This window comes from Myotis nattereri (genome assembly GCF_964212035.1).
Source record: "Myotis nattereri genome assembly, chromosome: 4".
Taxonomy (NCBI): domain Eukaryota; kingdom Metazoa; phylum Chordata; class Mammalia; order Chiroptera; family Vespertilionidae; genus Myotis; species Myotis nattereri.
The window spans coordinates 104,503,328-104,526,883 of NC_138079.1; the positions used below are offsets into that span (position 1 = coordinate 104,503,328).

General features: G+C 51.4%; 1 pseudogene across 1 annotated transcript; it reads left to right on the plus strand.

Moving 5' to 3' along the window:
* The first annotated feature begins 6,770 nt into the window (after window positions 1-6,770).
* Window positions 6,771-23,256, plus strand: LOC308518585 (spermidine synthase-like; annotated as a pseudogene). Its single transcript has 5 exons — window positions 6,771-6,824; window positions 7,824-7,880; window positions 8,006-8,283; window positions 22,432-22,579; window positions 22,709-23,256. The product of its transcript is annotated as a spermidine synthase-like (transcript).
* The last annotated feature ends 300 nt before the right edge of the window (window positions 23,257-23,556 follow it).

The window sequence follows — 23,556 nt, forward strand, 5'->3', positions numbered from 1 at the left end:
TTTTTTTAAAAAGGTGTACCTAGCCAGTTTGGCTCAGTGGGTAGAGTGTCAGCCTGCAGACTGAACGGTCCCAGATTTGATTCCGGTCAAGGGCACATACCTGGGTTGTGGGCTCGATCCCCAGTAGGGGGTGTGCAGGAGGCCGCCGATCCAGGATGTTCTCTCATCACTGATGTTTCTATTTCTCTCTCCCCCTCCCTTCCTCTCTGAAATCAATAAAAATATAAAAGAAAAGAAAGGTACAGGGCTGATATAAAAATCGGCAGTCCCCTAGCCACCCCCTCTGTACCCCAGGACTCTTCCCGAAGGCAGTGGATTGAGCCTTTAGCTTTCCTTCTGATTGCCACTCTCTGTCAGGGTTTTCAGACTTTAAGGAGCCGTGACTCACCTGGGATCTTGTTACCATACAGGTGCTGACTCAGCAGGCCTGGGATGGGGCCCAGGACTCTTCATTTCTAATAATCTCCCAGGTGATGCTGATGCTGTGGTCCATGGGTCATTCGTTAAACGGCAAGATTCTAAATAATCTGCTAATACAGGTTTTATCTTACTTTATAATATAAAAAATGAAATTTAGATAAATGATGATGGGGGAAAAAATAAATTAAATGGCTGCCTTGGCCGGTTAGGCTCAGCAGATAGAGCTTCAGCCTGCGGAGAGAAGAGTCCTGGGTTCGATTCCAGTCAGGGGCGTGTAACACAGTTGCAGGCTCCTCCCCGGCCCGGGCCCTAGTCGGAGCGCGTGCAGGAGGCAACCAATCCATGTGTTTCTCTCACATCAATGTTTCTCTCTTTCCCTCTCTCTTCCACTCTCTAAAAATCAATGGAAAAATATCCTCGAATGAGGATTTAAAAAAAAAAAAAAAGCTGGGTGGGCTCAGTTGGTTGGAGCATCGTCCTGTACACCAAAAGGTTGCAGGTTTTGCCGAAACCGGTTTGGCTCAATGGATAGAGCGTCGGCCTGCGGACTGAAAGGTCCCAGGTTCGATTCCGGTCAAGGGCATGTACATGGGTTGCGGGCATATCCCCAGTAGGAGATGTGCAGGAGGCAGCTGATCGATGTTTCTAACTCTCTATCTCTCTCCCTTCCTCTCTGTAAAAAATCAATAAAATATATTTAAAAAAAAAAAAAAGAAGAAAAAGGTTGCAGGTTTAATTCCCAATCAGGGCACATATTTAGGTTGTAGGTTTGATCCCTGGTCAGGCTCATATGGGAGGCAACTGATCAATGTTTCTCTCTCATATCAGAAAAAAAAAGAAAGAAAACCTATACCCTTGCCCCACTCTCCCATAGACAGGCATCCTGTCTTCGTCCTCCCAAAGTAGTTATATACCCTTTGTGGTTAAAAGAATTGCTGGCATTTATATCGTTATGCCTGTATATATAATATTCACAGCTCAGCCTCATAGTATACTATGACTACATTTCCTTTCTTGTACAACTTTTTGTTTTCCGTGGAGTTAATTCTCTCTCTCTCTCTCTCTCTCTCTCTCTCTCTCTCTCTCTCTCTTCACCTTCAGTAATGCATTCTCGAACCCTCCTTGCAAAACTGAAAGCTCTTCTTGGCAGATTTAAACAAATCACATAATCTACGTCTTGGAGCCTCTATCCTTTTGGTCCAAATCAGATTGGTGGTTCCATACATTTCCTCAATTAGAAAGGCCCAACCGTGGGCTGGTAAACAGTTTGTGGCAGGAAGCAGAGAGGGGGGTTCGGAGCCTCAGCTATGAATTAGGCCCCCATAACTGCTAACGGTGTTTATTCTCCCTTCTTCCTTCCGAGGGACCCCACTGCTGTCCCGGCTTTATGCATTTGGCTGTGCGGATAGAGACTGAATTTCCCATCTCCCTTGCTGCTAGGAGACCAACTGGGTGGTGACAGAATGAGTGGAAGTGAGGAATGCCACTTGGTCTCACTCCATCTTGCCTCCTTGAGGACTGAAACATGAACTCATGGTGCCCAGCCAGCCTGGCTCAGTGGTTGAGCATCAGCCTATGAATCAGGAGTCACGGTTCGATTCCCGGTCAGGGCACATGCCTGAGTTGCAAACTCAATCCCCCGTGTGGGGCGTGCAGGAGGCAGCCAATCAATGATTCTCTCTCATCATTGACGTTTCTCTCTCTCTTTCTCTCTCCCTCTCCCTTCTGCTCTGAAATCAATAAAAATATATTTAAAACAACAACCAAAGTGCTCATAAGCCACTTCAACCAAGAGGACCACCTCCCTCCAGACTGTTGCCTGAAGAGGAATAAAATCCCACCTTGTGATAAAGAAAACTTGGACCAAACCCGGTTTGCTACAAAACGTGTTGTAATGCACAAACTCTTTGGGGTAAGACACCGGCCTTCTTGAGGCAACATTCTAATCAGCTGGACGCCTCCTCCACCCCTCAGCTGTCACCCACTCAGGCAGCCAATGATCAGAATCAGACATTTTTAAAAAATATAACACTATTGATTTCAGAGAGGAAGCGAAAGGGAGAAAGAGATACAATAGTCAATAGTGAGAGCAAATCATTGATCGGTTGCCTCCTGCACGCCCCACACTGGGGATTGAGTCCACAACCCGGGCATGTGCCCTGACTGACAAGCAAAACGTGACCTCCTGGCTCATAGGTCGATGCTCAACCACTGAGCCACGCTGGCTGGGTGGAATCAGACGTTCTTTTTTCCAGTGTCTGGCAGAACCAAGAATAGCTAACCATTCTCTTTCCTGTAAAAGGGAAAGGTCTCTTTCTTTCTTGCCAGGAGCCGGTCCATCCTTGCTGTTTCAAGGGACCTGGCATATATGGCATACTGTTCTTAATATGTTTGCTCACCTTCTTGGCACTATGTGTTTTAACCAAGGTCACCTCTCTGAGAAAGGTTGTTTCCCCAGGTAGGGATTTTCCCCTGAAGTTAGGGAGGGAATAAAACCCCTTAACTAAGTGCCAGGTGGGTAATTAATCACTTTGACTACGAACAATCATGCTTAAGCTACATAATCTTTACTCCCTGGAATGGAGATAAGAAACGCCCTAACCTTTGGAATAGAGATTAATAGGATTGGAATCAACTGGTATAAATACAGATGTAACAAGACAACAGGACACAGAACCTAGACACAGAACCTACACAGAAACTAGAGACAGAAGAACTTCACTGGAGAGAACATGGCAAAAGATCCTGGAAGGAAACTGGCCACAGAACCTAGAGACAGAACCTAGCGAGAGAACATGGCAAAAGATACTGGCCACAGAACCTAGAGATAGAACCTAGCGACAGAACCTGGCTACAGAACCTGGATAGAACATGGCAAGAGAATCTGACTAGAACCTGGTGACTGAACCTGGCTGAAGAACCTAGAGACAGAACCTGGCTACAGAACCTGGATAGAACATGGCAAGAGAACCTGACTAGAACCTGGTGACTGAACCTGGCTGAAGAACCTAGAGACAGAACCTGGCTACAGAACCTGGATAGAACATGGCAAGAGAACCTGACTAGAACCTGGTGACTGAACCTGGCTGGAGAACCAAACCAGAACTTGGCTGGAGATCCTAACCAGAACTTCGCTGGAGATCCTAACCAGAACTTCGCTGGAGATCCAGACCAGAACTTCGCTGGAGATCCTGACCAGAACTTGGCTAGAGATCCTGGCTAGGCTGCTGAGGCTGCTGATCAACTGAACGCTGTCTCTGTGTCATTCCTTCTTCGCCGACTCCGTCCACACCTTTGGGGACCCCTGGACCTGCTGGGGTTGGACCCCAGCACTTTCTTTCTTTCTTTTTTTACAGAGAGGAAGGTAGAGGTATAGAGAGAAATACTGATGAGAGAGAAACATAGATCAGCTGCCTCCTGCACACCTCCTACTGGGAATGTGCCTGCAACCAAGGTACATGCCCTTGACCCGAATCGAACCTGGGACCTTTCAGTCCACAGGCTGACGCTCTATCCACTGAGCCAAACCAGTCAGGGCGGGAAAGGTCTCTTTCAACCAGCATGGTCCCAGCCTCCTTCCTCATGGCAAACCTGAAATAAAACTTTTGGCATATGGTCCTAAGTAATCTGTCGGAAGACTTGTTTGAGCCACTGCAATGTGGGGCCTCTTTGTTACAGCAGCTTGGCTGCACCCCACTTACCAGAGCGAGAAGGGCCATCTCCCACGCACCCCCACCATTCATGGGGGTAAAAGGGAATAGAGAAATTAATGAAAACAAGGGCGGGGCCCCGCATGGACCACGAATAGCAATGTGCTGTGAATGGAAAAGGATTACCGAAGCCCTCTGCCCACCTCAACCCAAGAAAGAAAAGAAGGGAGTGTGGGGGAGCATGGAAATTAAATGTCAGAAAGGGATCCAAGCCCTGGCCAGTTTGCTCAGTGGTTAGAGTGTCTGCCCACAGGGTTGAGGGTTTGATTCCCGGCCCAGGGCATGCACCTCCGTTGCAGGTTCGTCCTCGGCCCCTGTCGGGGCACGTGCAGTAGGCAACCAATCGATGTGTCCCTCTTACTTTGATATTTCTCTCTGTCTTCCCCTCCTCTCCACCCCTTCCACTCTCTCTAAGCAAATCAATGGAAAAACATTCTCTGGTGAGGATTTAAAAAAAAGAAAAGAAAAGAAAAGAAAAGAAAGGAGCAGACTCGAGCCAGCCTGCCCCCCTGGGAAGACATGCCTTGGGAGCTCCTCGTCTGGCCTGGGATGGCCCGTGTCCGTGGGGGCCTGGGGCGGGGTGTGGGGGGGGGAGGTCTAGAGGCCAGGGCTGGGCCTGGGTAGACAGGATGTGAGGCCTGGCAGTCACCATTCTCCGTGCCCTGGTTCCTGGGTTCTGGAGGCCACAGCACTAGCTGGGAACCCAGCAGACAGCCGGGCGTGGGCCCTGGGTCCATGGGGGAGGCCTGGGTTCTTTGGGAAGCAAGCAGGGACTCTCAAGGTCACGACATCTCAGGCCTCTTCCGTTCTTGGAGGCTCACTGTGTTCTGGACGCATTAAGAATCCCGAGAACAGCATGACGAGGACCGCGGTGTGTCTTACATGCTTATGCCTGACTGATTAATGCTTTTCACACGCACGCACGCACGCACGCACGCACGCACGCACAGTGTGATACAGTTGTTCTGTTCACAAGGTAATTACAGGCTCATAAGGATGTTAACTCGGGAGAGGGGAGTCTGGGCTGGGACGCACTCTTAATGCCCCAGGAATGTTCCCAGGTCTCAGTCCTGTCAGAGAAATTGTCTGGCTCTGTAACCGAATGTATAACAATGTCAGTTAGTATGAAAGGCTCTTCAGGAAAGTGAGGCCTGGGCAGCTCCTCCCCATGCCCAAGCCAGGTCTGCACCGGGCCTGAGCGGGCACGTAATGAGCAGGGCAGCCTCCTCCAGGCCCCAAACCAGCAGAGCCAAGAGCTGCAGGCCTGACTCAGCCTCCCAGCCTGGTGGGGCTGCTTCTGCTGGCTCACCTCTGGCCGTAGGTCTGACGCAGGGGCCAGCAGGGGCCAGCAGGGGCCATGGTCTCTTTGGGGGGAGGGACCAGGAGGTGAATGGCTGAGATTTAAGGACTTAGACCCTCCAAGATGCTTGAGGCAGAGTTTGGAGCGGCCTGCTGACTCTTACCATCCCTCCTCGGGCTGGAGTCAGGGGGTCAGGGGTGGGAGAGGGAAAGGTTGAGTGTCAGGCTCCTGGGAACTGGGTCTGAGCCTCCAGCCCCACTCCCAGCCCAAACCAGGCCCAGCCACTCAAACGGGAGACAGACAGAGCTTCGCAGCCACTGAGAATTAAAACTCATTGATTTTCCCCATTAGCTAGAGAAGGCCATCAGCGTGCATTAAACCAGGCACAACAGCAGCTTCGTGAATAATTAACATTCGCAAATGACAACCCCGCCCCTGCCCCCGGGAAAGGCAAGGGGTGACTGGAGGCCTGGGGCAGCCTGACCCCTCTTCTCCCAGCTCAGGGAGCCACAGCCTGGCCTGCCCTCCCTCCTCCTGGTCCCCTAACGCCCACTCCTCTTCTCGCCCCCTGTCCTCTTCCCAGAGAAACCCCAGGTCTGAGGCACATGATCCTGGCTGCCCTGGAGCACGGAGCCGGCACCGGCACCGACAGGCGCTGGGAGTGCCGCTCTGCTCTGCTGTGTGTCCCCGCGTGGCCTCAGAGGGTCTGCCCTTCCTGGGCTCATAGGGGTTGGATTCACTGGCCTCTAAGTCTCTAGGCCTGTGGTTCCAGGGAGGGACAGCGACCGGCCCAAAGCACGCAGGTCTGTAGCAGAGCCCAGCCTGGACCCCAGTGCCCTGTGTCATCACCCAGCCCAGCCTAGGGGACTCCTTAGTGCAAGTCAGAAAAAGTCACCCCCTTTGGAGAGACTAATTCAAATAAGGAACCCCTCTGGGTGGGCCAATTAGAAAAAGGCACCCTCCTCCCCACGCTGTCACAGTTCTGAAGGTGCAGGGCGTGGAGACCAGCCCCCACGCACCATCTGCCTGGGTCCCTGTGCTCAGCCTCAACAACTCAGCTGACCCCACCCACCTCCTCACCCCTCCGCTGACCCACGTTCCCTCTTCCATCCTCCTCCCACCCGTCCTTCCTCCTCAGAGCCCTGGGAGGGCCCGATCTGGCGATCTGGCGTGCATACCTCCCACACCCCTGGCTGTGTGAATTGTAAATTGCAGAGGAGGTGAGTGGGACTGAAAGCCGGCCTGCTATCCACACGACAAGCTGGTTGGGGCTGGGGGTGCGGGGTGGGAGGCTGCACCCGCCCAGAGGGAGCACTGGCTCCTAATTCACACAGGGCACCATGTCGATGCCTGCGGCCCCAGGGGCCTCCCACCAGGAGCCCCAGCCCACGAAGGCAGGAGTGGGGTCTGCCCTCTTCCTTGCCGGGTGCCTGGCACATAGCAGATGCTCAAGAAACATTTCAAGCAAACAGCTTCTCCTGGGATTCCCCCACACCCACCCTCTCACACGCCTCAGCGGCACAGATGGCTGTGTGCAGTGCATCTCCGGGTCCCGCGGGAGCTGTGTGCGGAACATCAGGGCAGGCCCCACGGGAAGCTGGCCACGTAACTGGACCCGGAGGCAGTGATGCTGACTGTTAAGGGAGCAAGGGCGGGGAGGGGGAACCCAGGGAGCTGAGGGGAGATGTGTGAGTGGAGGCGTCCGGGACGCTCTCAGGAGCTCAGAGCCCTGCCCACCCCAGAGTCCCAGAGGTGCTGCCCTGAGCCACCAGCCTCACCCGGCTCCCCAAAGTATGGGTGGAGGGTGCAAGTGGCCAGGGCTCTCTGACCGAGGTACAGATGCTGGCGGTGGCTTCCGAGGGTCCTTCGAGGGGCAGGCCAGGTTCAGTCGGGGGCAGAACGGAGGCCACGCCCTTCCCTCTGCTCGGTGGCGGCGTGGCCACCTGCTCTCCCAGCTCGCCACCCCAACAGCTCTGGCAGGGAAGGAGTTAACCTCCCGGCTTCTCAGCAAGAATGTGGAGCTATTAATACCCACAGGCTAGCGGCCTGCCAGAGCGGCTCCCAGTCCGAGGGAGCAGGGAGCAGGGACTGAGGGAGAGAGCTCCAGTCTAGGCAGAGACAGAGCCCAGCGAGGACCCCAGGGCCCAGAACTCCTCTAGGGGACAGTGTGGGCACTGTGCCAGCCTCACCCGGCCCTCTCCCACCTTCAGCTGCGGGTCCTGACCCTCCCTCCTGGAGGCCACCGGTGCCACCCACTTCAGGAGAACAAACTTTCTTAGGGAAACCACCTCTCCTGCCACGCTGGCTGCACAGGGAGGAGCAGACGCCTGGACAGACAGATGAACAGACGGTCGGGACACCTGAGCCTCTCCTCCCAGCCTCGCCTCTGACAGGCGGCAGCAGAGTGGGCAGCTGAGGGCACGGGGGCCCAGCTGGACCTTCGTCCCACAGTGAGCCCCTCTGAGCGCGGGCATCCAGGCGCTGCCGCCCAAGGCCCAGCACTGCACCTGGAAGACCCGTGGGTCAGGGCAGGAGTCCCGGTCGGACAGAGCCCCGGGCTCTTCCACCCACCAAGGCGACGGGCAACCTGAGCGCAAAGGCACAGGTGGCAGGGGGGCGGGCGCGAGGCCCCGAGGCCAGCAGGCTGCTGACCCTGGAGCACTCTGGCTCAGGGACCCCTGCCCAGACCGCGGAGGATGCTGCTGAGCCGGCCACCGGCCGCCCCTGCCCTGTCCTGGAGCTGCCTCCCCCCTGGCCCCTGGGCTGTGGGCCGGAGGATGTGCCCGCCTTCTGCTTCATCTGCTTCCACAGGGAGGAGGAGGAGGAGCTGCTGGAAGAGGTCCCACTGCAGAGGTCAGTGCCCCTGGTGGGCAGTGGGTGGGCAGAACTAGCGACTTGGGGCCCCTGGGGCCTGGCAGGCCTGCGCCCGAGTCTCTCGGTCCACTGCTTGCCGTCCGTCGCCACCTCCCTGCACCAGACTCTCAGATCCCCCACCTGTCCCCCCTCTGTCTCCCCTGTCCTGGACCAACCCGGACCCTCTGTTCTCTCCCAGGTGGTCATGGCCCTCCCTCTCAGAGCCCTCCCTGGCTCCCAGCTCCCACAGGATGAAATGGACACTCAGTCGGGCATTCGGAGGCTGTGTGTTCTAACTGACCCCACCCACCCCATCTCTCTCTGCTCCCTACACTCACCCTCAGTGAAACCCTGCCCAGACTTCTCTTCCCCAGCCCATCCCGGCCCAGCTGCAATGCTTCCTCCTCCGGGAAGTCCTTCAGGGACACCCAGCTCCACCCGGAGCTGAGAGTCACCTTTACTCCCTGCACTGAACCGACCACTAGTAGGGTTGAATCTTCGTTAAATTAATTAATGAGTGGAAATATCTGTGTGTGTATATTCGTGTGTGTGTGTGAGGGGGGATCAAGGGGAGTGAAGGGTGTGTGACTGGGTATATGGGGGGAGTGTGTGATTGTGAGTGTACGTACATGTTTGTGGGAGCACGTGTGGTTTCTATGTCACCATGAGGAACAGGGTTTGTGCACTGTGCCGAGGTCGGAGTTCATGCACTGGGGACCATTGTCCTTATTGCCAGCTCTCCCCCACCCCCATCTGCAGGGAATGCATTACCCAACCTGTGACCTCAGGCTCCCAGGATGGACAGCAAATCTAAAGGGAAGACAAGGGTCACCTCTGCTGTGACCCAGCCCGCCCACACCTCCGTCACCGCCTGTCAGCACTGCCCTGGGTGGGGAGAAGGGCAGGCTCAGTGCCGGCCCAGGTGCCCCTCCGGCCCTTCGCAGGAGAGCTGGGGCTGGGGGTGGGCGCCTGCTGCCTGGGCCGCTTCCTCCCTGGATCTCTGTTAGACCCCTGGTCTGTAAGTTTCCCGCTGTGGGTCTTCTCATCCACGAAATGAGGGGATGCTCCTGCCACGGTCATCAGTGACTGAGCACCCATAGAGGGCAGGGCGTGCCATGGGGCTGGAGCCCAGCCCTCACGGGGTCACAGCCTGCTGGGCGAGACAGACAAGCAAACAGGTCAGTGTGGCCGAGCGCTGGGCGCCTGGATAGGCGTGGGTGCACTGTGCGCAGGGTCAGGGAAGACTGGCCGCCCCAGGAGCCCTGCTGCTCTGTCTTATAGTCCAGACCAAGTTAGGAGACTCAGAAAGCCAGATCATAGGTGCGGAAGTGCTTCTCGAACTCCAAAGCAACGAACCCCTAAAGCATCGCTATATTTATTGTAGGAGTTCAAAATGCTTGTTGAATGAATGCATGAATGAATATGACATGGGGAGACAGGACATCAGAATCATCTGAGTTGGTTGTTAAAAAATACACGCTGTCCTGGCGACTTTGCAGCCTCGGGTCTTGGAGGAGATGGATGTGTAATTTTAATCAGCCCCCAGGTGAGCAGCTTGAGCAAACCAGCATGTGGGAACCCCGAGAATGAGAGGCAGCCATGAGTTCCTGCCCTCCTCCCTCATCCCCCTCACCCCCCGTCTCCCACCTCCAACTTTGGGGATCCCCTTATAGGGGAAGACCCCGCTGCCTCCTGCACTGGCAGCATGGTGGCCTATGTTTGCAGGCTACTATCCAGCTGGTAGATGCTAGCCCTTTAAGTCCTGGGGAGAGGACACCGCCAGGCTGGGCAGAGGCAGTGACCACAGGTGCCAGGTGGTGAAGCTAAAAATACTGAGTGATGTGAACACGGACGCTGCAGGAGCCTGGCGTGCTGCTGGGGTGGGGGGAGGGGCCCAGCGTGCTCTGCCCTCCCGGAGGAGGGCCAGTGGGCAGAGGGGTTGGTGGGTCACCTTGGGGGCTTAAGCCTGCCCCCACCCCCTCCTCTCCGCGCCAGGATTCCCTCCCAGTGGGGCTGCCATGTTAGTCGCCGTGGGCATGCTGATTCCACTGCATCCTCTGCCCTGTGACCCTGGGGAAATCATGTCTTCTCTTGGGGCCTCTGCAAAGTTAGATAGTTGAGCTTTCTCAGGCACTTTTAGGGACAGAGGCGATGAGGGGTGTAGGTGACCAGTTCAGTCATTTGTGGATTCAACTAACTTTCCCTGAGGCCTCCTGGGACTGGCTGCTGAGGCCACAGCGGTGGCCCAGGCACTTCCCTGGAGGGGACTGGTGAGGACAAGGCACACCATGCATGCCATGCATGTGCTGCGATGGAGGGTGAACCCGGCGCCCTGGGCTCCTGGGTGCTGTGAGGAGCTGCCCCCAGAACACAGCTGCCTTTGATGAAAACTTGTCAGCAAAAGCATCACCCACAGCGCTGCTCCCCAGCCACCTACACAGGTGCTTTGAGGTATTCATTAAGGCTGTAACAAATGCGCCTGGAACTCACAATGCCTTGGCTCGGTAGAGCCTATATCCTGCTTGTGCAAAGTCTAGGGGGGTTGGGGGAGTCTCTACCCCCTCAGTCTTTTGGGGACTCCGGCTCCGCCCACCTTGTGACTGTCACCACCACCCTCTGCAGCCACTGGAAGGTGAATAAGAAAGAGAACAGGGATCACGTGTGAAACTTCTATGAGCCAACGTTGGAAGTGGCCCACTTCACTTCTGCCCACACTCATTAGCCAGAACAGCTCATTGCAAGCAAAACTGGGGAATGTAGTCCGGTTGTGACCATTTCACAGGGCTCTTGGGTAAAACACCACAGAAAACAGTTGGTACGCGTGAAAGCACCTGGTATATAATAGGTGTCCGGTGTGTTCATTCATGCCCTCATTCCACAAATCTCACTGAGCACTCGCTGTGAGCTACTCGAAACTGGGCAGTGAAAATGCCATCCCTGCTCTCACGGGGCTTATATTAAAGGGGGAGTCAAAGAAAACACAAGCAAGCAAATAAATGGATCTGATCACCAATATTCAAACACACTGTTAGAGACATCACCAGAAGGAGGGTGGGGACATTGCTATTCCTACCTAAAGCATGAGAAGGGCCCTGGCCGGTTTGGCTCAGTGGATAGAGCGTCGGCCTGCGGACTGAAGGGTCCCGGGTTTCAATTCCAGTCAAGGGCACATGCCCAGGTTGCGGGCTGGATCCCCAGTAGGGAGCCTGCAGGAGGCAGCCAATCAGTGATTCTCTCTCATCATTGATGTTTCTAACTCCCCCTCTCCCTCTCTGAAATCAATAAAAATATATTATAAAAAAGAAAAAGAATGAGAAGGAGCTAGGCAGGATGGAGGTCAGAGCATCCAGCAGGAACAGAGAGTGCAGAGGCCTCGAGGCAGGCTAGTTTGGTGAGTGTGAGGGGATATCCAGGCAGTGTGGCCAGGGTAGAGTGAATGATGGGGTGAATGACACAGTGGATGGGGGGAGACAGGAAGGGGTAGATCCCATAGGCTTTGTGGACCATTTGAAAATGGATTTTTCTCTGGATGGGATTGGGAAGCCTTTCGGGGCTTTTAATTAAGTTCAGGAAGCGATATATAACCTGATTGACATTTTAAACCATCACTCCAGCGGCTCTGGGGAGAATCCATGGCAGCTGGGCCAGAGTGAGTACCAGAAATCAGTGTGGAGGTCATGGTGATGGTGGAGGGGGCGTGGCGGTGGCCTGGACCAAGGCGGGCCTTGGAGGCAGTAGATGCCTTCTAGATACATTTAGGAGACAGAACTTGCTGATGGTTTAAGGAAGAAGGGGATGGAGAACAAATCTGGGGTTCCTGGGCTGGGTGATGAGAGGCCCAAGAGAGGGAAGAGGCATGGTGAGAAGCTCAAGAATCCTGCTACGGAAGCTTCCAACTGGAGAAGCATGTGATGTCCAAGAGAAGATGGCAAGGGGGCGCTTGACAGTAAGAGTCTGGACCTTAAAGGGGGCGTCTCTTGGCTGGCGATAGACGACCAGAGACAACACAAAGGTGGCATTGGAAGCCATGATGTTACACTAGAGAGAGAGGGGAGAGGAGAGGCCCAGGACCCAGCCCGAGGAGCTCCGCGATTTAGAGGTCACCTGAAGGAGAAGCCAACGAGGGTGGAGGAGAAGGAGCAGCTGGCAAAGTAGGAGGAGAGCCAGGGGTGTGGGCGGTCATGGAAACCAGGAGAAGGGTGTCCTAGGAGGAGAGAGGGGGTGGGCAATGGACTTCAAAGGTGCTGAGCGGTCAGGAAATCAGGGTGGATTTAGGGACCGATTAAGTCAGAATTGCCTTGGATTAGAACGTTTCCTGGGGGTGCAGACAAGAGCAGGGCTGAGCGGAGGCTTCTGGTTAAAGATGGTGGGTTGAAATACACATTTCAGTTCTCTGTGTCCTGAGTCCCCATTAAAAGGAAGTGAGAGGGTGATTTCAGGTCCGTGCAGTAGCCCCCCAGCCACGGTTTCACTTTCTGATCAATGAGTTATCTGAGGTCAACTGCGGCCGGAAAGTATTAAAAGAAAAATTCCAGCCCTGCCCAGTGTGGCTCAGCTGGTTGAGTGTCATCCCGTACACCAAAGGTGGCAGGTTCGATTCCCGGTCAGGGGCACATACCCAGGTAGCGGGTTTGATCCTGGTTAGGGGCCCATGTGAGAGGCAACCAATCAATGTTTCTTTACAATCAATGTTTCTCTCTCTCTCAGATCAATTAAAAAAATAATAAATAGCCCTAACCGGTTTGGCTCAGTGGATAGAGCGTTGGCCTACTGACTGAAGGGTCCCAGGTTTGATTCTGGTCAAGGGCATGTACCTTGGTTGCAGGTACATCCCCAGTAGGGGGCGTGCAGGAGGCAGCTGATTGATATTTCTCTCTCATCGATGTTTCTAACGCTCTATCCCTCTCCCTTCTTCTCTGTAAAAAATCAATAAAATATATTTTAAAAATATATTTTAAAATATATTTTAAAAATAATAATAATAATAAATAAATAAATGATTAAAATAAATAAATAAAAGAAAAATTCCAGGAAAAAACAGTTTGTAAGTTTTAAATTACGCTCCATTCTGAGGAGCATGACGAAACCTAGCACCATCAGGCTCCATCGCCCATCGCCGTGCTTGTGTTCAAGTCGCCCTTATTTTACTTCATCGTGGCCCAAAGCACAAGAGTAGCGACGCTGGCCATTCAGATCTGCCGCAGAGAAACTGTAAAGTGCTTCCTCTAAGTGAAAAGGTGAAAGTTCTCGACTTAATAAGGAAAGAAAAAAAATCGTATGCTGAGGTCGCTAAAATCCACAGTAACAACAAATTTTCTATTTGTGAAACTGAAAGAAAAAGAAATCCACGCTGGTTTTGCTGTCGCACCTCAAACCACAAACGTGACAGCTACAGTGCGAGGTAAACGCCTAGTTAGGGAGGAAAAGGCATGACATCTGTGGGTGGAAGACACGAGCGGAAAATGTGCTCTGACTGATGGCGACCTGTTGCCGCAGAAAGCAATGCACCTATGAAGGCTCCAGCAAGGACTCCCCTGACACAAGGGACACGCGGCCATTTCCTGCAAGTACGGGACGGTCACCCAGTCAGGAATCGGTGTGGACGGAAAAATATAAAAATTACTGGAGAGAAAGAGAGACGACATTCACATAACTTTTATTGTTACAAGTGTTCTATGTTATTATTAGTTACTAGAGGCCCGGTGCACAAATTCATGCATGGGTGGCGTCCCTCAGCCTGGCAAGTGATCGGGGCTGATGGGAGGCAGGGGAAGGGGACAGCTGGCCAGGGGTAGGGACCTCGGGAGGTTGGCTGGCCAGGGGCAGAGACTGCGGGAGGTTGGCTGTGGGAGCACACTGACCACCAGGGAGCAGCTCCTGCGTTCAGCATCTGCCCCCTGGTGGTCAGTGCATGTCATAGCAACTGGTTGATTGGTCGACCAGTCATTCAGTCTTTGGGTGGCTTAGGCTTTTATATATATAGATAGATTGTTGTTAATCTCTTAATATGCCTAACATAAATTAAACCTTATAGGTATGTACAGAGTGGGGCAAAAGTTGGTTTACAGTTGTGAGTGCACACATCACGAAGTTTATTCTTTTTTTAATAAATATTTTTTGTTGATTTCTGGAGAGCCGGGAAGGGAGAGAGAGGAAAAAACAAAACAAAACAAAACATTGACGTGAGAGCGAAACATCCTTTGGCTGCTTGCCTCCTGCACACCCCAACCGGGCATGGAACCAGCAACCTTCCCGTGCATAGGACGCCGCCCAACCACCTGAGCCACACTGGCCAGGGCCAGAGTTTATTCTTGTATTGTGATTTGTTAATTATTGTGCTATTTTCCATGCGAACAACTGTAAGCCCACTTTTGCCCCACCCTGTGCGTATAGGTAAAAACATAGCAGACATAGGGTTCAGTATGATCTGTGGTTTCAGCCTCTGGGAGCCTTGGAATGTATCCCCCATGGAAAAGGGGGGGGGGGAGCAGCTGTATATTAGTCTTTTGTTGCTGCCATAGCAAATTATCACAAATTTAGTTACTTAAAATCAAACAAATGTATCATCTTAAAGACCTCGTGTCAGAAGTTCGGCACAGGTCTCTTTGGGCTAAAATCAGGACGTTGGCAGGGCGACTGTAGGAAGCTCTTGCTGGAGGAATTTCTGGAGGCTCCAGGGGAGACTCCCTGTCTGTCTTTTCCAGAGGGTACCCGCACTCCTGGCTCATGACGCCCTCCCTCCGGCAGAGGGCGTCTCTCAGGCCCGCCTCCTCCCCTCACATCTTTCCCTCTGACCACAGCTGGGAAAGCCACTCCCCCGTCGGGGTCCTGTGATGAGACTGGGCTCATCATCCATCTCTCTCTCGCAAATAATTTTTTAAATTTTTTAATGGAAAAAAAATCAGAAAGAAAATCCAATGCAGGCTGGCTGGTTTGAAACTAATTTGATAAAGAAAACTCCAGAAGTAGAACCAACTTCATTCAGCCCCTTCCTGCCATGTAACACAACACACAGGTTCTGGGGATGAGAGCACGGACATTCGGGGGCCGTGATTCTGCCACCACAGTATGAATCAGAAAGAATGACGTGAAAAGGGACCGGCAACAAACATCTAAATCTGGAAGGCGGATGAACGTGGCCTGTGCCTTAGCAGTCCGAGGACACTGCCCCTGAAGTGCACTCTAAGCCAGGAGTGAGAAAGGCGAAGGGGCACCAGGGCTTACCCCACAAAACCCCCAAAGGCGCCCGTGTTAATGAACTAAGCACCCTTGGAAGTGGGAGCAAAGCTGGGGCCAAAAACAAGAGGATTGGCCCACCAAGGGCTCTAATCCTCAGATTTCCTGCTCCACTCCGCACCGCTGGGCAGCTGTCCCGCCCCAACAAAGACAGAAGGTTCATTGTCCTGAGAGGATAAAACAGGGTCTCTGAGCCCGGGACACAGCAGGGCAACTGGGAGGGGCAGCCCTGTGACCCACCAGCGGCTAATTTGACTGCTCCACCCTGGATGCGGGAAGCCCCCGCTGCCCGTCCCATCACCTGGGCCTCCTCCCCTCTGGCTCCTGGACAGTGAAGTCAGGGCTAAACTCTCCAGAAAGGGCACTCCAGGATTTAGTCCCTTCAATCTCTTGAACAACAAGCATTTTGTTACTGTTTGTTTCATTTCCTGTTTGCTTTCGTTTTCTTCTCCCTGCCTACTGTTTTCTCCAAATTGTTGGGTTTTCTCCTGTTTGTATTAGTTCTGTTTCAGAGTCCAACTGGCCAGGAAGAGAATACCTAAATAGGCTGGCATCAGAGATTTCCCAGCGAAGCAGCCCAACCCCAACTCTCTGTATTGAGCCCCTGAATCAATCAGCCCTCCCACCCTCCGCATAGGACTACTCAGCAGCCTTCTTTCATAAACCGTTTTTTTTTTTTGTATTTATTTTTTTTTATTATTTTTTAAAAAAATATATTTTATTGATTTTTCACAGAGAGGAAGGGAGAGAGATAGAGAGTTAGAAACATCGATGAGAGAGAAACATCGATCAGCTGCCTCTTGCACATCCCCCACCGGGGATGTGCCCGCAACCCAGGTACATGCCCTATGACCGGAATCGAACCCGGGACCTCTCAGTCCGCAGGCCGACGCTCTATCCACTGAGCCAAACCGCATAAACCGTTTTTTATATTCCTTAATCAATTATAGGAAAAGGCAAAGGTCTTAAGTGTTCAGTATAATGAGTCTTGGCAATTGTGTACACCTGTGCAACCCATACCTCACTCAAGATACAGCACATTTCCATCTCCCCAGAAAGTTTCGTCGTGCCCCAGTCAACACCTCCCCCACCAGAGGCAACCGCCATGCTTCCAATCTCTTAGACATGAACAGATGACCAGGGGTCATCAATATATGAGAAAAACCTCCAATATAACAAAAACAAACAGAATTTTGAGGAAACAATATGCAGGGGCAGGGGGGGGGGACTTACAACTATTATCACTATATTCAGACTTAGGAAGATATATGGCACATTTGCAATAAAAATTAGATGCTATTTGGGGGGGGAAACACTCTGAGAATAAACAAAACAAAACAAAAATGTTCTTAGACTTAGATAATATCCCAGCAGAAATGCAAACTTACTTAAAAGGGGTCAGCAGCCCTGACTGGTGTGGCTCAGTTTGTTAGGCATTGTCCCCTGCACCAGGAGGTTACTGGATTTCCTGTCAGGGCACATGCCCCAGTTGTGGGAACATTGATGTTTCTCTCTCTCTCTCTCCCATTCCCTTCCTCTCTCTCTCTAAAAATCAATAAACTATTCTTAAAAAAAATAAAATAGGTCAGCAAACTACAGCCTGCAGGCCAAATCCAGCTTCACCTGCTTTTTACATAAAGTTTTATTGGAACACAGCTACACCCATTTGGGTTTTTTAAAAAAAATCTTTATTGTTGAGAATATTACAATGTCTCCCTTTTTTCTCTCTGTTGCCCTCTCCACTGGGTTCCTGCCCTGCCCCAGGCTTTCACCACCCTATTGTCTGTGTCCATAGGTAATGCATATATGCATATAAGATCTTTAGTTAATCTCTTCCTGCCCCGCTCCCTCTGTGAGATTCGTCAGTCTGTTCCATGTTTCCATGCCTCTGGTTCTATTTTATTCATCAGTTTATTTTGTTATTAGATTCCTTGCTCATTTATTTTGATTTTTAGATTCAATTGTTAATAGATATATATTTATTGCCATTTTGTTGTTGTTGTTGTTGTTGTTGTTGTTGTTGTTCTTCTTCTTCTTCTTCTTCTTCTTCTTCTTCTTCTTCTCCCTCTTCTTAAAGAACACCCTTCAACATTTCATGTAATACTGGTTTGGTGGTGATTAACTCCTTTAGCTTTTTCTTGTCTGTGAAGCTCTTTATCTGACCTTCAATTCTAAATGATAGCTTTGTTGGGTAGAGTAATCTTGGTTGTAGGTTCTTGCTATTCATCACTTTAAATATTTCTTGCCACTCTCTCTGACCTGCAAAGCTTCTGTTGAGAAATCAGCTGACAGTCATATGGGTGCTCCCTTATAGGTAATTAACTGCTTTTCTCTGGCTGCTTTTAACTTTAACTTTAACCATTGGAATTTTAATTATGATGTGTCTTGGTGTGGGTCTCTTTGGGTTCCTTTTGTTTGGGACTCTCTGTGCTTCCTGGACTTGTAAGTCTCTTTCTTTCACCAGGTAGGGGAAGTTTTCTGACATTATTTCTTCAGATAGTTTTGAATAGCTTGCTCGCTCGCTCTCTCTCTCTTCTCCTTCTGGCACCCCCATAATGCAAATGTTGGTACGCTTGATGTTGTCCCAGAGGCTCCTTACACTATCTTCATATTTTTTTATTCTTTTGCTCTTCTGATTAGGTGTTTTTTGTTTTTTGTTTTTTTATTGGGTATTTTTTGGTTCCTCATGTTCCAAGTTGTTGATTTGATTCTCAGCATTCTCTACTCTACTGTTTATTCCCTGTAAATTATTCTTCATTTCAATTAGTGTATCCTTCATTTCTGACTGGATCTTGTTCATGTCTTAAATTCTTACTAAGATTCTTGAAAGTTTCACTAAGTCCCTTGAAGCTCTTATTAAGATCCTTAAGCAGCCTTATAACCATTGTTTTGAGCTCTGTATCCAGTAGTTTGCTTTCTTCCATTCCTTTCATTTGTGACATGCTTCTTTGTCTCCACATTTTGGCTGCTTCCCTGTGTTTCTTTCTATATATTAGGTAGAGCTGTATGTCTCCTGGAATTGGTAGAGTGGCCTTGGGTAGTAGGTGCCCTATAGGGCCCAGTGGCTCAGCGCCCCCCGCCCCAGTCACCTGAGGTGGGCACCTGAGGAGGCCTCTGTAGTGGAGATATCTTTCTAGGTGCATCCCCGTGTGGGCTGTGTGCACAGTTTTGTTGTATTTGAGCCTTGATTGCTGTTGGTGTAACTGAGAAGAATTGACTTCGAGGCCAATTGGCTGTGAGGACCAGCTGCGACTACAGTGGGGGAGCTGCTGTGCAGGAGACACCCCCATGGAGCAGGACTTGCTTCGGTGGGGTTTTGGTGCTCACTTAGTCTGTCCTTTAGTGTGTTGCTTGTGGATGTGTAGAGTTGTAATCTGGTATGGTCTGAAGCTACCCACCAGTACATTGGCTCTGGAGCCTCCTGGGTGGTGCAAAGTTAGCCATTGCCTGGGATCACCCGGCAGCAGCTACAGAGCAATCTGTAGATGGCTGCTCTTGTATTAGGCTTGGAAGTGGCCAGGCCAGGCCAAGCTGTGAAGCAAGGCAGGTTGGTGCTAGTGCTGGGTCTTGGGCCTCTTATTTTTATTGGTAGATATGGGACACACTGATACCAACTGCTGCTTGTTTGAGAGGTTTTAGACATGTCTGAAGCCTGAGTCAGGACAGGCCATTCATATGGAAAAGCCACTGCAAACAACTTTGGTGGGGCTGCAAATTGGTTGGGGTGGAGTCTCAGGGAATCACCAAGGTGGAATGAACAGAGTGAGCCATGCTGACGAAGACTCAGATATGGCTGTCAGTCAGCTCTGCGATGGGGAAGGTGTCAGGATAGTAACCATGACCCCTATGAACACCCCTGTCTGGGAGAAAGCTGCCCCTGAGTTCTTGCTCTGATGCCAGATAATCTAGTTCCTCCCCATATGTCCTTGGAACTCCTCCCCACCCCAAGCCATTGCCCCAGCATTGAAGCCAGAGGGATTGAATCCAAGTAAATCTGGGCACAAGCCCTTTTCAGAGGAACTGCCTGGGTCTCCAGCAGCCTCTGTGTCACTCAGCCACAGTCCCTGCTGGTTTTTACAGCCTGAGGTTATGGGACTTCTCTTCCCAGATCTGGAACTCTTGGCTGGGAGTATGGTGTGGGGCTGGGACCCCTTGGTTCTCATGAGAGGCTTCTGCAGTGGGGATAGCCTTCCCAATTGAAAAAAATGCCATCTGTTGTTATAGTCCCAGCCCGTTCCACGCTCCACCTTTCCTACCAGTCTCAATGTACTTTCTTTACTTCTCTACTTGTAGGACTTCCATTCAGCCAGATATTAGGCAGTTCTGAATAATGGCTGTTCTGTATTTTACTTGCAATTTTGATGTGGTTGTGGGAGGCAGCAGGTACCAGCATTTACCTACGCCGCCATCTTGGCTCTCTACACCCATTTGTTTATGTCCTTCAATGGCTGCTTTCACATTGGTAGAGTTGAGTAGTTGTGACAGAGACCACATGGCCTGCAAGGACTTAAATATTTACCATTCGGCCCTTTAAGGAAAAAAAAAAATGCTGACCCTGAATTAGAAGATAAAGTTGAGGAAGTTTTCCATAAAGTAGAACAAAAACTGAAAGACATGTCCATTTGGATCCTCTAATAAACAGATGCTGAGATGACACTAGGAGTCCTGGGCGGGGAGGACGATGCCTGTGAAAATAAAGGAGGAGGAAACAGGATTGGCAGGCAGAGTCTTCAGACCCTCTGACACCTGTGGAACAAACAAAGGAGGGAGAGCCTGACTTTGATGAAGATCAACAAAGTCTTGGCCAACCCAGTGGGGTCCCCAGAGCAAAGACTGTCCCTTAGAGGAGCCCCACATTGGGCAGAAATGGCCAGGCCCTGTGTCCCCACTGTGCTCCGTCATTGGCTGGCACTGCCCGAGAAGACCTTGGTCTTGGTTGCAAGGCTGTAGCGGGTCTCAAAAGGTGTTGGTCAACCACAGTCCTCACAGCTGAGTGACAAAGTTCTGTCTTGAAAGGAGAACCCGTGGGGCGTCATGGCTGCCACGCTGTGGGGGTGGGAAAGAAAGAGTAAGAAAGTTAGGAGACCAGCACAGGAACCTCACACCGCAACAAAGGAGTTCCAGAAGGAGAACGGAGAAAACAATGGAGAGGAAATAGACAGGGAAGCATTTCAGACGTTTATCAGAGCGAACCTGAATGTTCAGACTGGAAGGGCCCACTGCGTGTCAGCAGACCCACACAAGGCCAGGCGCCAGTGAACGTCAGAACAAGAACAGCCACGAGATTCTACAAAGGGTCAAGAATCAAAATTTCATCAGACTTTTCAGCCACAGTCTTAGAAACCAGAACATCCGGGAGCTGTATTAAAAAGTATAAAAGAAAATTAATTTCAGCCTAGGATTACATACTTGGCCAACCCATGGATCAATCAAGGGTAGGAAAAAGGACTTCTCAGATTTATGTGGGCTCAAAAATTGTATCTCTTTCTTAAGAAAGCTACTGGAGAATGGCTCCACTAAAAATAAAGGAAAAACAAAGAAACGGGGGAAGCCAACACAAGAGAGAAGTGACGGTGATGGTGAAGGGATCCCAGAGCAGCATTTCTGGGCAACAGACCTGGAGGGCCGGCAGTTCACACTGGAATAAGTCAGAAGGTTCTAGAAAAGACTTCCTCAAGGAGATGAAATTGATAGAATACCTAATGTATATGAACTTTTGAGAGATTTATATACAACTTGGAGAGAATGTGGGTTGAATTAGCCATAAACACATAGAAAAACAAACCCTCCCCTTTACAAAGTTATTAAACCCAAGAAAACAAAACATTTGTTCAGAAAAAGGAAACAAATTTAAATTTAAAACTCCTGCTCTGCAAAAGACATGCTTAAGAGAATGAGAAGACACCCTAGCCAGTGGATAGAGCCTCTTCCTGTGGACTGAAGGTTCCCGGCTTTGATTCTGGTCAAGGGCTCGTACCTCGGTTGCAGGCTCCTGGTGGGAGGCAACCAATTGATGTGTCTCTCTCACATTGGTGTTTCTCTCTGTCTCTCCTTCTCCCTTCTACTCTCTCTAAAAATCAATGAAAAAAAATATTCTCGAGTGAGGATTTAAAAAAAAAAGAGAGAGAGAGAGAGAGAAAGAGAGAGAGAGAGAGAGAGAAAGAGAGAGAGAGAGAGAGAGAGAGAGAGAGAGAGAGAGAGAGAATATGAATGAGGAGACAAGCCAAAATAGAATGGGAGAAAAATATTTACAAACAACATCTGATCTGATAGAAACTGTTTACCTGATAAAGGACTGTTATCCCAAGTATACAAAAAAAAACCTCTTAAAACTCAACAATAAGCAAATGAACAACCCAGTTAAAAAATGGACAAAAGATCTGAACACCTCACCAAAGATGATATGTCGAACAAGCATTTTAAAATGCTCAACATCATATGTCATTAGAGAAAAAGCAAATTAACACAACAATGAGCTACCACTACACACCTATTAGAATGGCTGGTGAGGATGCTGGCGAGGATGTGGGCAGCCGGAACTCTCCGTCACTGCTGGTGGGGCACACATGGTCCAGTCAGCTTCTCACAAAGCTGAGCTTGTCTTCCCGGAGGATCCAGAAGTAGCATTCCTTGGTATTTACCCAAATGAGTTGAAAACATGTCCACACACAAACCTGCACATGAATATTTATAGCAGTTTTATTCATAATTACCAAAAACTTGGGGGCAACCAATATGTCCTTTAATAAGTGAATGGATTAAAAAAAAAACAAAAAACTATGGTACACCCATATAATTGCAATAAAAAGAAATGAACGAGGTTGCGGCCTGGGCGGCAGGTGCAGCTGGTCCCGTTGTGCTGTGGCTCCAGGCGGCCTGCAGTCCGCGTCCCGCGCCCCCGCCCCCGACCAGTGCACCCCTCAAGGAGCCTGGTCCCCAAGGCCCCGTCTCCTCCGGCCCCGCTGCCACCTGCGAGGGCTGGTTCCCCGAGATGTGCAGCCTGTGGCCGGGCCGGGCCCTGTCCCTGCGCTCGCGGTTCCAGGATATCCTTGCCTTTGCAGTAAGAGCTAAGGCAGCGTGCAGGTGTTGGACGGAAAGGGGCGAGTTCCCCACCCGGAGATGATAGCCAACCAGCCGCTCTGCAGCCACCCCAGCGCACTCAAGGTGATGGTCATGCGTGTGGGGCGGGGGTGTCCTGCGGGAGGGGGCGAAGCATTCCCCTGTGGAGTCCGGCATCCAGGGCGAGACGGACGGGGTTGTCACTCAAGTCCCTAAGAAGATCCTGGCCGGCATGGCCATTGGCTACTCCAGCACAAAGCTGACCCTCCACGGGGTCGAAGGTTTTGAGTTCATGAAACAGAACCAGACGCCTCCAATGTTATCATCACCGAGTCCTAGGACCCCAGGGGCCCTGCCGAGAGCCTCTTCAAGGAGCCGATTACCAGCTTGTGAAGACGGCACACAGGAGGACGGGACCCGCTGGGGCCCGGGTGGGTGCCGGTGGCTGCACCTGGGCCTCATCAGGGACATGGCACTTCTGCAGGCGGCTCTTCCCCGGGGCCAGGTCGGCTTCACGCTGAGCAGAGAAAGCCCCCGCACCAAGTCCAGGTGCCGGTGCAGGAGCTGAGGCAGAAGCAGGTGGAACAGAGGCAGCTCAGGTACTGCAACTCTGACGTGCACCCGGCGGCCTTCGTCCTGCCTGAGTTTGCCCGCGAGGCCCTGAACGATGTGAGCTGAGCCCAGATGCCGCTGACCACACCGCCCAGGACCTCGGGCCAGGTTGCTCCTCCGGACAGGACCCCTGCCGGCACCCCAACAGCCAAGTGTTACAGCCCCAGAGTGCTGCCCGGCTGCCCTGCTGGCCAGACTGTCTGAATCCCTGTGTTGTTCACCCCCCGAGCCTGTACCGGCTTCTACGGCGCGCCTCCACCCTCTGTCACCCTCACTCACCAAACACATGTATTTATAACAAATGAACAAAAACAAAAAAAGAAATGAGCTGTTAAGCCACAAAAAGACACGACAGAACCTTAAATG